Source organism: Protopterus annectens, chromosome 1.part2 (assembly GCF_019279795.1).
Source record: "Protopterus annectens isolate FY-2018-M chromosome 1.part2, PAN1.0, whole genome shotgun sequence".
Classification (NCBI taxonomy): Eukaryota; Metazoa; Chordata; order Ceratodontiformes; family Protopteridae; genus Protopterus; species Protopterus annectens.
Genome location: NC_056727.1, coordinates 231,346,672 through 231,359,833, shown reverse-complemented (window position 1 = coordinate 231,359,833; position 13,162 = coordinate 231,346,672). Strand labels below are relative to the sequence as shown.

General features: G+C 39.0%; 1 protein-coding gene across 2 annotated transcripts in view; it reads left to right on the top strand.

The window, feature by feature from the left end:
- Positions 1-13,162, top strand: part of LOC122788853 (N(4)-(Beta-N-acetylglucosaminyl)-L-asparaginase-like) — an 802,551-nt gene that overhangs the window by 126,439 nt on the left and 662,950 nt on the right. The window lies entirely within an intron of this gene.

Below are 13,162 nucleotides of genomic sequence, written 5' to 3'. Positions count from 1 at the left end.
ATCAGAAATGGCTCACAGATAGGACATAGCAAAATTGGGGAAGTTACCTTCACAAGGAGACCAGTCACCAGTGGAGTCCCCCAGGGTTCTTTGCTGGGACCTCTGCTATTTGGCATCTACTTTTCTGAAGTAAAATCCAATAACAAATGGCTCTGGTTGACTAAATTTGTAGATGACTGCAAGCTTGGAGCAGCCATGGAATCCCCAATTGAGTTAGCCATCCTCCATGAAGGTTTGTCCAAAATAAATAACTGGTGCCAAAAATTATGCCAAAAATGCATTATTATATCCTTTCAGAAGTCATCTACCCCAGGTAACTACCACATTGACAATATGCCCCTAAGAGCTGAACCACTTCCTCAGGAGTTTGGAACTTATGTGGTTAGTGATCTAACTTTTGACCAACATGAGTCTATTGCAGAAAGTCCTTCTATATTGCACAGCTTATAAAGAAAAAGAATGTCATGTACACCCTTTGCTCAACTCTCATTAGGCCAGTCAGTGAATGTAATTCCCCCTTTGGCATGTATCTGTCCAGACACATGCAACAACTGGAATGCCCACAGAGATACCTTACTAAAAGAATGCAAGGCCTAAACAACATGTCTACATGGATCAACTCAAAGCCTTGTCACTCTAGTCAGTATCCTACAGACTGCTAAAAAGTGACCTGTATCTGGCATACAAGACGTCCTCCAACCTAATACTGATGGACTTATTGTGCATCAGTAAATCAGATGCCATAAGAAATACTTGGTCTAGGGATCTAAACCTCTTCTGTAACATCAACAGACTACTCATCCACATAAAACAAAGTTAATCCCTGTCCATATTCAAGCACAACTTGGATCTGTGGATGGGAAACAGAAAAGTTACCCCTGGACCCCCCCCCATAGTACTAATGAACAGAAGCAGCTTCAAAATTCTTTATCCCATGTATGTATCCCCTCAGATTATCTCTGCTATGATCCCAGCTATTATCATTAGATAATATATAATTATCAGCCATGGGATGGGTAAGGCCAATCTCTAACCAAATGGGATAGGTTGATTCCAGCACAAAAAGGAACTAGGCTACGCTTAAAATGGCCCACAAGCGCAGCTTGCCTAGTCCTTACCTATGAAGAAGATTGACTGTACAGAATATTTATTTCCATACTGAGTCTGAAATGGTCTATTGAGATCAGTGCACTACCCAGTTTACAAACAAATAAATCATAAGTCTGCTTTGAAAAATAGCAATGACCCATTGTTTTGGAAGCACTAGTAAGGATAGTTTTAACACTGTGTCTAGTAAGACTTCAGTGAGTAATGAAGTTATGTGGAAGAAGTACTAGCTTCATTGGAATCTAAGAGTAGAAAATTAATTATTCTTAGACAGAGGATATTAGTCATGAGAACATTTTTGTAGACCACACAGGCTGTTGTCAAGGAAGCTACGTATGAGTTAATTTCGATGAGGACTCTTGCCACTTCTCATACTTCAGAGCTACATCACCTGCAAGTTAGAACAGAAAACTGAAAGCAGTGAAACAAATGGAAATGAAAACATAAAATCATTGCTTTATAACTGAGTCATCAAGCAGATTTAGAGAATATTGAGGCAGAAGTAGCTGCAGATAGTGAAAGCTTACCTAGTATTTATTTTATATTATGAGATTTGTTATTACAGATACTTCACTATGACTCTAATACCTCTCATAGCATCTTAGTATTGGACATAAATATATTTTTCTTTTTCTGCCTTCTTTTTTTTTAATTTCTCCAAGTCTTTTGGGTTTCTAATACTATGACAGGAATGGGGTATTCATAAGTCAAAGTATGAGTAAAATCTATGAAATTAGTTTTGTTTCAGTCTTTGATGTTAACCAGAGGTGCTCTTCGCAGCACCTGCAATGTCCCAGTAATGACTCCTGCTGCAGTTCATATGGAGTTAGATGTATGGGTAACATGTCTAAGTGCAATTGTAAATTCTTTTTTAGAAGACTGTGTGATGCCCTTGGACTGGTACAGTAATCAAGGAGCCTCAATCCTCACCACTGGCAACTGTGGGAGACATACACAGTGAGAGGATGACAAGTACACACACAGTAAAGTGCAGTTTCCCTTAAGAGCCCACAAAGACCACAGTCAGTTTGGGGCTGGTTTCTCCCTCTTTCTCCAGGAACCTCATTAAGACTCCCCACTGGCACAGCTATAGGGTTGAGATCTCAGCTGAGTGGCCAAGCCAAAACCTCCAGCACCCTCTTTGTCCAACCAATGCTTCATGTCCCTGCCCAAATAGCTGACACACATACACTCTTTGAGGTTTGATTTATATGCAAACACACACACACCTGGGGAAGGCTCACACAGGTTTACTAGCTATGCCCCCTTCTGCCCAGACTATAAGGTAGTTCCAGCTGCCACCAGTCTCTAATTATCAGCTACTTAATGCCCTTACCAAAGGGTGTCCAATCCAGCTGTGTAATGTTACTGTTAATCCAAATGGTAGTCTGACCAAGCAAGGCTGTTAGAGTGGCCTGTACAGTGTCACCAGATATATATGCAAGTACTCTAAAACCTTAAATATGTCTCACAAATATCAGCCACAAAGATAGGTTTAAATATATTTCATAATAAATAATAAAAGAACAATACAATACTCACTAAATCAACACATTAACTTCAGAGTTCAAAATCACAGGAAATGTTTAAAACAACAATGGAGGGCAGTCTCAAATAAATACAGAAAACATCTGAACATCTTTACTATATTCCTAACTATATCTAAAAAGAGTTACTATGCCCTCCAGATAGCTGGGTTGGCAGTGTGACAGACCTGTTGCCCCTACTACTAATGGAACTGTCTGGGTATCCAACTTTCACATTGCCCTTTTCTACCAATATCCTGGCATTTTATGACTTTGTGTCTCTCTGTATGTAAGGCACTGTAGTCACTGGATGTAGCAATTTCAGTGACCAGTGCTACTTTTGTCTTTTCATGGACTACTATATCTGTTTTTCCCCGCATCTGTTCTTTAAACTGTTGGTAATGGGTGAGCCCATGTGATATAAACTTCATCATTTTCTATAATACTTTGTGGCTAATATTTCCATTGTTTTTCAACCATTTCAGTATTATAATGTTTGCAGAATTCCCAGTGCAACAGTCTTAGCACAATATTTTGACTTGCAGTATACAGTCCTGCCATTAGTTTATCACAGCCAGCAGCAAGATGTGTGACTGTTTCCAGTTCTGTTTTTCAAAACCTACATTTGTCTGCTTCTCCTACATGTTGTAAACCATCGTATATGTAGTCCGCTGTCTTGGGCCACCAGTATTAACCTTTCAGCTTTTAGTTTACATTTACCCCTCCTTAATCTTTCCTGTGTTTAGTCCTGATCAACATTAGGTTGTTCCAAGAGTTCTCTATACTTGCAGTTGTATTTATGCATTTTCTACATTTCTTGCCTTCTCATTTGATCCTTCACTTTATTTCCTTTCTTTTTTTTTTTGGCACATTCAGTTGCCGCCTGATTTTTATCTACTTCTGGTCTGAATTCCATTCCTGCTTGACACCAATATGTTTCTGTTAAAGTAAGCAGGGAAATCATCTTATACTTATTCTCCTCATGTTTTAAAACTTTCACTGCGCTTGGGTCTTGTGAGGTCAGCAAATATGTATGCAGTCCTATGATTGCAGATCTATGGGTGTAATTCAAAGAAGCCCGTATCTCCTTCAGCATGGAGAATATATACTCTTGGTATACAATGTTTGATGAGCATGAAGTATCCTTTTTGTTTTTCTGTCCAACCAACCCAATACCTTTTGGGGCCAGTTATTCACTCCAAAACTGTAAGTTGGGATAGGAAGAGCAAGTTGGTTTATATCTTGGACTTTTTTCCTAGATGCCCATGCTGTTTCCAGTATTAATTTTAGTCTTCTAAAATATTCTTTACTAAGTTTTATTCCCATTTGTTCATGTTTTATTGTTGATCCTTCATCATTTCCCAAATATTTATACACTGCCTCTTGTTCAGTTTCTTTTATTTCACATTCCTGTCCCAAACTGATGTTTTTTTATGCTGCTTTAAGGGTTGCTTTTGCACATTTATCAAGACCAAATGACATTCTTATATCATCTGAAAAAGTTTTGACCACTTGCAGTTGTACGTTCAGTTCCACAGCTGATAAACTATACAATTTTAAATGATCTACAAAAAGAAGATAAGTCTTTACACTTTGCTGTTTTCTGAGATCCAAATTGTAGCCATGACCTAATCTGTTAAGTAGATAGCTTAATGGGTTAAGGGCAAGATAAAAGAGCAGTGGTGACAGAGTCACCCTGGAATATCCCCCTTTTGAATTTTTATCCCTGAAATAATAATTTGTCCTTTATCATAGCTTAACTGCAAAGTGGTTTGCCACTGTTTCATGGTCGCTGCAATGTAATTGATCAGTGTAGGGTGTATCTTATACATTTTTAAGCTCTCTTTTATCCATAAATGTGGGATACTGTCAAATGCTCCTTTTTTTTTGTAGTCTATCCATGCCACACTTAGATTCTTCCCCTTTTACAGTTTTCCTTGTTTGACTTTAACAAAAAATGATCCTTTGTTCCACATGACTTTCTTTTATTACCCTTTTGTTCTATTGCCATGATTGAGTTTTCTTCTAAGTGACTATAAACTGTGTCGGCATCAATTCCAGTGTATAGTTTATATGTCATCAGAAGGCAAGTTATTGGCCTATAATTTTTAGGATAGCTTTCAGGTTTGCTCTTAAGTAGGAGCATTGTTGTTTTTGTGTTAACCAAGCTGATGTCTATTCTGGGTGCGCATATAAATAGTTCTTACTCATGGCTAAATCCACGTGTAAAGATGTTAATAGTTGTAGCCAGAAGTTAGGTGCTGCATCTGGGCCTGGGGTTTTCCAGTCAGGAGCTTTTCTTAACTTTGTTTCAGTCTCTCTGGCTGTTACTTCATCCCATTTCATATCCTGTACATTTGAACTTCTTATTCTTTCTTTTACTTCTTCTAACCATTTAGCATCTTTGTTATGTTCCACAGGATCTTCATAGATATTTTTCCAAAATATATCTATGTTTTTCTTTTTTGGTGGTGTTTCAGTTCCTTTTGCATTGTTTCCCACTTCTTTATAAAACTTTTTTGGTCAACAATAAATTGCTTATTTTGTACTTTTTCTTTATATTTATCTGTATATCTTCTAAGTTTTTCTGCCTGTGTTGATATTTTTAGTTTATTAGTTGTGATAGTGCATGTTAGATCCTGATCTGTTCTGATACTGTGCATTGCTTTTATCACGTCTATCTTTCTGAGTATTTTTGTTGATCTGTTCCCTCTTCTATACTCTTCTAACAGTGACACTTCTTGTCTTAATTGCTTTATAATTTTCTCCATTCGATACTTCCATAATGGCATCTGATTTCTCCCCTTCCTTTCCTTTATTAACCTGTGTTTTTGTGGAAAGATTTTATCTGTTATCAGTTTTGCTGCACAGTAATGTATCTTATTTACTTCTGTTATGTCGCATGAATCTTTATGAAAAGTCCTAATTACTGTGTTCATTTATTTTATTAAACTTCAAATTTTCGGAGTTTTATTGACTTTCTGAAGTCTCTTTCTTTCATTGATCTTAATATATCTGTCCATCTCTATTAAATCAAGCAACTCTTCCCTTGGATCATTTTCTTCTAAACTGAGGGTACATCCTTTGTTCTCCATTTCCTATGGGTATTCTGTAGAAAGTTCCAGAACATTTTCCTGTGCCACATTTTCTTCAGTTTCATAATGTGTCATCTGTTGATCTTTCATATGGGAACTCACTGGCCTATCACTCCACAACATTGACTGTGTCAGAGTTGCCACATTTTCCTGTTCCTTCCCCTGCTATGCATCTCAAACTAAATGTTTGTACTGGTTTTCTGTGGAAGGCTCCAAAGTATCTTCATATGGCAACTGATCAGATATTTCCCACTCCACTGGTTTCTCCTTAATTTGGGAATCCATTGCTCTATCCTGTTGTGATGTTATTAGAGTTAGATTCTCTATACTAAATCCTTCACTTCACAAGTAATCCATAACCTCAGTATCTATTTTTGTTTCTTTAACTACTCCATTACTAATCCTCTTTTCTACTCTTCTCTTTGTTTTCTTTGTATAGTAAATTTTTTCATGTGTGGATGTCTTTGCCTGTATTTCTCTTCAAGTATCTTTGGTGCTGCTGTTTTTGCATTGATTAGTTTTGCTTTCAGCTTTGCATAAATATTGCACTATATTAAATCCCCTTTTCTTTCTCATGTCTATATTTCTTCTTCAGATGTCTCCTGCTCCCCCTGTTTCTCCTTAATTGGGGGACTCATTGTTCCATCATACTGTGATATATGTTAGAATTTCTGCACTAAATCCTTCACTTTGCAGGCATTCCATAACTTCACCTTCTATTTTTTTAACTTGTACTTTACTAATCTTTTGTTCTGCGTTCACTTCTTGTGATCTTATTTTTTGTATTGTGAAATTTTCCGTATCAGGATGACTTTACCTCTATTTCTCTTTGAATTTCATTGGGGGCTACCTTTTTGTATTGATTAATTTGGCTTTCTCCTTTGCATAAATATTGCACCATATCAGATCTCTCTTTCTTTCCCATGTCCATATTTCTTTTTTATACCTTTCAAAAATCTATAGATTTTGTTTTTTTATATTTTCACACTTCTTTTTCCAAAATGGCTCAAGGTTTTTCTGTCTTTATAATGTTTTTCATAAATCTGTAGTATTAATTAACACAAATTTTTATTTGAAGCCTCTGACACTCTTTCTTGTAGAAGTATTTTTCTTTCCTCTAATTTTTCTCTTAATCATTTTGCATGTTGTCTGATTGGACATTCCGGGCTTCTAGCATAACAGTAACAGTATGTAATTTCTTTCTTATCCTGAATAGGCCACTCTGTCATCTTTATGGCTTTTTTTTTGGCCTATCAATTTTTGTGATTTTTGTGAGCTACTACTTCCTTCTACAACAGGGGAGGCATCCTCCCCCTGGGCCTGGCCTAGACCCATTGTAGAAATATTTCTGTGTCTTGAGAATTCTACACTGTCATTTTTTCCAGTCCTGGCACCAGTGCACCTACCACAATTAGGCACTTTTTTTATTTTTTAACCTTTTTCTGTCCATGATATATGCTATATAAGTCTCTATATCCATGTTGTCTTGGTGAGATTTTGTGAAAACCAGGGTCTGTCTCATGAAGGTGCTCACCAAGACTTGAGGATGAATTCATTTCCAGCAGTACTATTCTCCTCTACTTGCTGACATATCTCTCCATTCAAACCCCTTTCATCTCTCTATTTGGATCCCTTTTCAGTGATATTGTCAATATGTCTGTACATATTTTGTATTTTTGCATACATTATTGAACTTTTTTCCTAGCTTCTATTTCTCCCCGTTACCTGACAACCATAAGATCTCCTGTGTTCCCAACTGGTCCATTCATTCCTATCTGGATGAGAATCAGCCACAAGAGTTTCATATGGGCAGACTTTTTTTTTTGTTAGTATGACCCTAATCCCTCCTCTACGCACAGGATGTGCAACCCTTGGAGACTCAAATACCTATTTCAGGCCATTAGTAGTTCTCAGCATGCTAATAATACTGACTGTTTGAGCCTTGTGTCCTCTCCCACCCCCCATCGTGTGCAGTAATCTTAACAGTCCACTAGACAGTATACACTTAATTCAGATCCTTCCTATTCTCTGTGATTAAAAATAACTCTCGAGCAGTCCTTTTAGTGCTGCTTACCGTAATTTTGTATCACTTGAGCCACACCTGTTTATTTGCATCTTTATGGAGTCCCCTTCATTGCTAATGTATCTCCCTACTCTAATCTGTGGACAGACTGGCTGCTAATAAGCTAGACACTCCCAACCTTAATAAACTTTGCTTTCTCATCTCTCATTCACTTTACAGGTAGAGTTTGTATTATTACCCCCTCTGAAGTCTTCATTGATGGTTTTCCACTGCTTGCCTTTCTAGTTTTGTCTGGTTTCTGTCCTCTCTGTTCGCCCTGCGAGCTCACTCCACTCCCCTCTCTGCCCCCAATTCCCTCCCACCCTCAGTGGTCCTATCTTTATACATCCCTAACTGCTCCCACACCCATTTTCATCCCATCAACCCACCCCCCCAGCATTCTAATCCTCTCAAATTTCCTAACCTCTCCCTTACTGAGACACAGTATACTCTCCACCTCCAATAATCACTAACAAGTATCCCTCCCACACCCACTTACTTCCTACTCTCCAACTATTCTCCACAACTCTCTCTCATTATTCCCACTGCCCACACTCCTCCCTCAACCCACTAATCTCTACCACTCCATCTCACAGTTACCTCTACACTTCTCTCATTCTACATCTTGCTCCATCTCCCCACCTGTTGTCTCACTTCAGCCTTCCTCATATTCCTCCTTTGCCCCCTTCTTTATCTTACTATCCTCCATGGCTCCTCACACTGTTTACCACTACATATAACTTCTTCCTTTCAAGCAGTCGCCCATCATTCATTCCTCTCCATATCCCATGAGCTGTACCCTCTAAGTACAACTCTCTTCTATAAATATAAACTCCCTCCAGTAGTTCCCTCTGCTAACCCACTTCACTTCCCTGGCAGTAGTAGACCTTTCTTCAACTACACTCCTAATTTAACCTCCCATTGAACCTGATCAGCCATCTTTTACATCTAATCTCTCTCTCTATTTCTGTTGACATCCATCCTAATCCTGGTCCCACTGTCTCCACCAACATCTGCTTCTCTACATCACCACAATCATCCTCCCCAAAACCATCCACCTAGCTACAATCAATACCCAAAGTGTATGTAATAAAATACCCAACTTACACGCCTGGCTGTCACATAACTATCCTTGACATAGTAACTGTCTCAGAAACCTGGCTCAAACCTCATATCAAAGATTCTGAAATTCTTCCCCGTGACTACCAAATCATATGCAATTACAGGCCTGATAAGAAAGGAAGAGGGGTAGCCATAATTTACTCCTCTTCTCTAACCATCATTCCATACACTAACCTCATTCCTAAATTCTCTCCTGCTGAACTATCCATAGCCTTCCCAAAAATCAACAAACATAAATCTTTATGTATAGCTGCCATCTACATTCCCCCCAGTGATAACATCCCCATCCTTGAAGACATTCTCTCATGGTTTGCTTCCAACATCATAAAGGAAACAGTCATCCTTGGTGATGTAAACATCAGCTGGGCGACCATCTCCTCATAATCTTAAGCCAATCAGTTAATCACTTTAATTTCCCCAGTTAATAAACTACCCTACCAGACCCAGTAAAGACGGCTCTTCTGGCACTACACTAGATTGGATCTTAGTAACTCATCCCAATCTAATCTCAAACTGTAGAATTATACCTGATCCCCTTAGCGACCACCTGCTAGCCTATGCCCTCCGGTGTGCCTCCTCTGTCCAAATGCAACATCAATACATTCAAACTCGTAATCTCACTAACTTCAGTCCACAGACATTTTCCGACTGTCTGAAAGAAATTAATTGGGCCCTCTTAAAGATTCTGCTTCTGGACAGTGCAACTAATTACTTCAACAAAATGTTCGTAGACTTACTAAACAGCTTAGCCCCTCTTAGATTAAAAAGAATAAAATCCAAAACCATTCCCTGGCTATCCAGTGAAACCAGAAAACTAATGCACCTTAGAGATAAATGTTGGAAGCAATACCAAAAAGCTAAGTTAACAAACTCTCTAATCCAATTCAAACAACTCCGCAACTCAGTGAAGAAACTAGTAACTAAAGACCGTAAGACGTATTACTCCAAACTCCAATCAGAACATAATTCTAACTCCAGAAAGTTCTGGAATTGCATTTCCTCCCTTCTAAACCCTGGTAGAAAAGACAATCCATGCCCTAACCCAAACTCCACAGACCATGAAATTGCATATAATTTCAACACCTTTTTTGTTGACTGTGTAGCCAAACTAACCACACACTTTCCCATCTGCTGTCCCTCTCATAGTCCCCCATCCACTGCTTTCCCTCTAACACCCCACCTTTCAGTCTTAAACCTATCCCCACCTGCAGCATAAAAAATTCCTCCTTAAACTTAAGCCTTGTTTGTACACTCCTGATAATCTGCCTCCGTTCTTCCTTAAGATGGCTGCAGACAACATTGCCCTCCCCATTTCCATTCTTATCAACAGGTCCATCCAAGAAGCCTATGTCCCCTCACTCTGGAAGAAGCTTTTGTCACCCCTCTCCACAAAGGCGGCAATAACACAGACACTACTAACGTCTGTCCAGTAGCTTTTCTCTCACCTCTTTATAAAATTCTCAGAAATTGCATTCATAACCAACTCTTGCCATACCTAACACACAATCATCTTCTTACCCCAACACAACATGGTTTCAGACCTGGCCACAGCACTACCACTGCTATTCTGTCCTTCCTTGATACCATTAACTGCGCTCGTGACTCTGGAAAAAGCATATCCACCCTTTACTTAGGTCTCTCCAAAGCATTTGACACTGTCTCACATCCTCTATCTTATCTCAACTTTCCTCCCTCAATTTATCTCCCTCCTCCTTAGCCTGGTTCACAAGCTCTCTCTTCAGTAGACAGCAAGCTGTTAAATGGAAAAATTCCATTTCATCCATTCTCAACAATCCTTCGGTGTCCCCCAAGTCTCTATTCTCGGACCCTTACTTTTCAATATTTTCATTAATAACTTTCACAAATCCATAGATAATGTTACACTGATCCAGTATGCTGATGATTCCACAATCATTTGTACAGTAAACTCTCCCACCGAACTCCTTCAGAAAACCCAAATAGCCTTCTCCAATACTGAAACTTGTGTGCTAAATAACCATCTCGCTGTCAGTGCTAACAAAACAAAAATCATGATATTCTCTCCTTAAAGAAATTTCACCATAGACAAAAGCTTCTTTAAAATAAAAAGTCACAATAACACTCCAATCAGTATTGTATCTCACACCAAACTACTCGGAGTCACCATTAATGCACATTTAAAATTCTATATCCACATCCAAAATAATATCAAAAAACCCCATCAAAAACTAGGTCTGCTCTGTAGACATAATCACTATCTAATCACTTCTACCAGACATACTGTAGCTTCCTCCTACCTGCTCCCCTCTCTTCTGTATGGTGCCCCTCTACTTACTCATCTCCAACTTGGCCTAAAAAACAAACTGTAAGCCTGCTATAACAAAGTCTGTAAATTTGCTACAGGGTCCAATTACTCCACCCATCACTGTCATTCCCTCCACTCCCTAAACTGGCTTGAGCCTCCTGAATAACTGAAATTCATACAACTTACCACTGCTCACAAACTCATATTCCAACCCTCCATCTGCCCCTCATGCTCATCTGTCTTAACCCCTTACCTGCCCAGTCGTACTCTCAGATCTGAAAACCAAAACCTCCTTAAAATCTATAAACCCCTTCACCCTCTTGGCCAATTACTTCTATCACAGTCCTTAGCCAAACTGTGGAATTCTCTCCACCCCTCCCTCCACTGTACTTACAACCACTCTGTTTCAAATCTGTCCTCCATTCTTATCTTACCTCAAACTGGGACTGTCCCTGCTCCCTTCCCAAGTAAATTACACCGTCGTCTCTTTCAAATCTGCCTTCAATCTCATCTACTAAAATCTCTGATTACTAACATTATCGTTAGAACAAACACTAAAATTGTATTAACACTTTATGTCTTGTACTTTTAATTATATTATCTGTATTACTTTTGACTTCATCTTTATTTTAACATCTGTGTTCTTTAAATGTATAGTCCTGATTTTGTATGTGTACAGATCGCCTTCTCTGTACTATTGACTTGCTGTGTGTGTTTCAAAGAATTGCATCCATTGCTTCGGGAATTAACTCACCCACCCAAATGCTGCAAGCTGAGAACCACCAAATATATGAACAGAAACCTGCTCTCTAACAAACTTCAGTGCATCCACTGCATCAGGAATTAACTCACCCGCCCCGAATACTGCACGCTGAGAACCACCAAATACATTAACAGAAGCCTGCTGTCTTAACAAACTTCAGCGCGTCCACTGCGTCGGGAATTAACTCACCCTCCCCGAATACTGCAAGCTCAGAACCACCGAATACATCAACAAATACCTGCTCTCTAACAAACCTCAGCGCATCCACTGCATTGGGAATTAACTCACCCACCCTGAATACTGCAAGCTGAGAACCACCAAATACATTAACAGAATTCTGCTCTCTAACAAACTTCAGGTTATTATCTACCACCGTTACTGTTTTTTCAACAGCACTGGTAGCAAACAAGGTGTTCTCTGCAGTTGTGCCCATCTTGGTAGCATTCCCCCTATCTCATCCATAGTCACAACTGAGTAAGATAGTCCTGGATACTGTAATATTACTAGCTCGTCAGTACTCTAACAAGCTCCTACTTTACCCTTGCTATTTTACACTATTTTAACAAGCTCACCTCTGTTCCTGCTGGACCACACATTCATCTGTCCTTAAACTTTCAATTGGCTTCTCCTTCCATATATTCAGCAAAAGGGACCATGTGTGAAAATTACCTCTTCCAGCCTACTGATTGTTTTTTATTTACGCTCCTTACCTGTGCACCTTGGTGCATTACAACATGGCATCCACCTAGTGCCTTATACCCTTCCCCCTCCCCTCTGATTTTACCGAGGTTTTAAATCCTCTTGTTGTTTGGGCTCCAACTGCAGATCGCCTTCCCTGTATGATTGGCCCGCTGTGTGTGTTTCAAAGAATCTAAGTGGGATAATTCTGATATTGGTCATGATTTATTTCTCTTACTGTTAATATTCTGGTAGTAAAATACATGTGTTTTGGTTGTTATTTCTGACTGCTAAAGCTCTGATAGTGAAACAACATGTTTTCCTATTTATAACTGTTAGAACTTTGATAGTGGAATACGGAAGTATCTGTAACCATATGGTTTGCTGACTTGGAATGTACTCTGCCAGCATTCCTTGTGATTACGCTGCTTAGACACTGTGAATTGTTTGTTAAAAATAGTGCAACCTGCGGTTTGACAATGTCTGTGTAGTATCTGCTACATGCCTTCGGCATTTAAGTGTTTA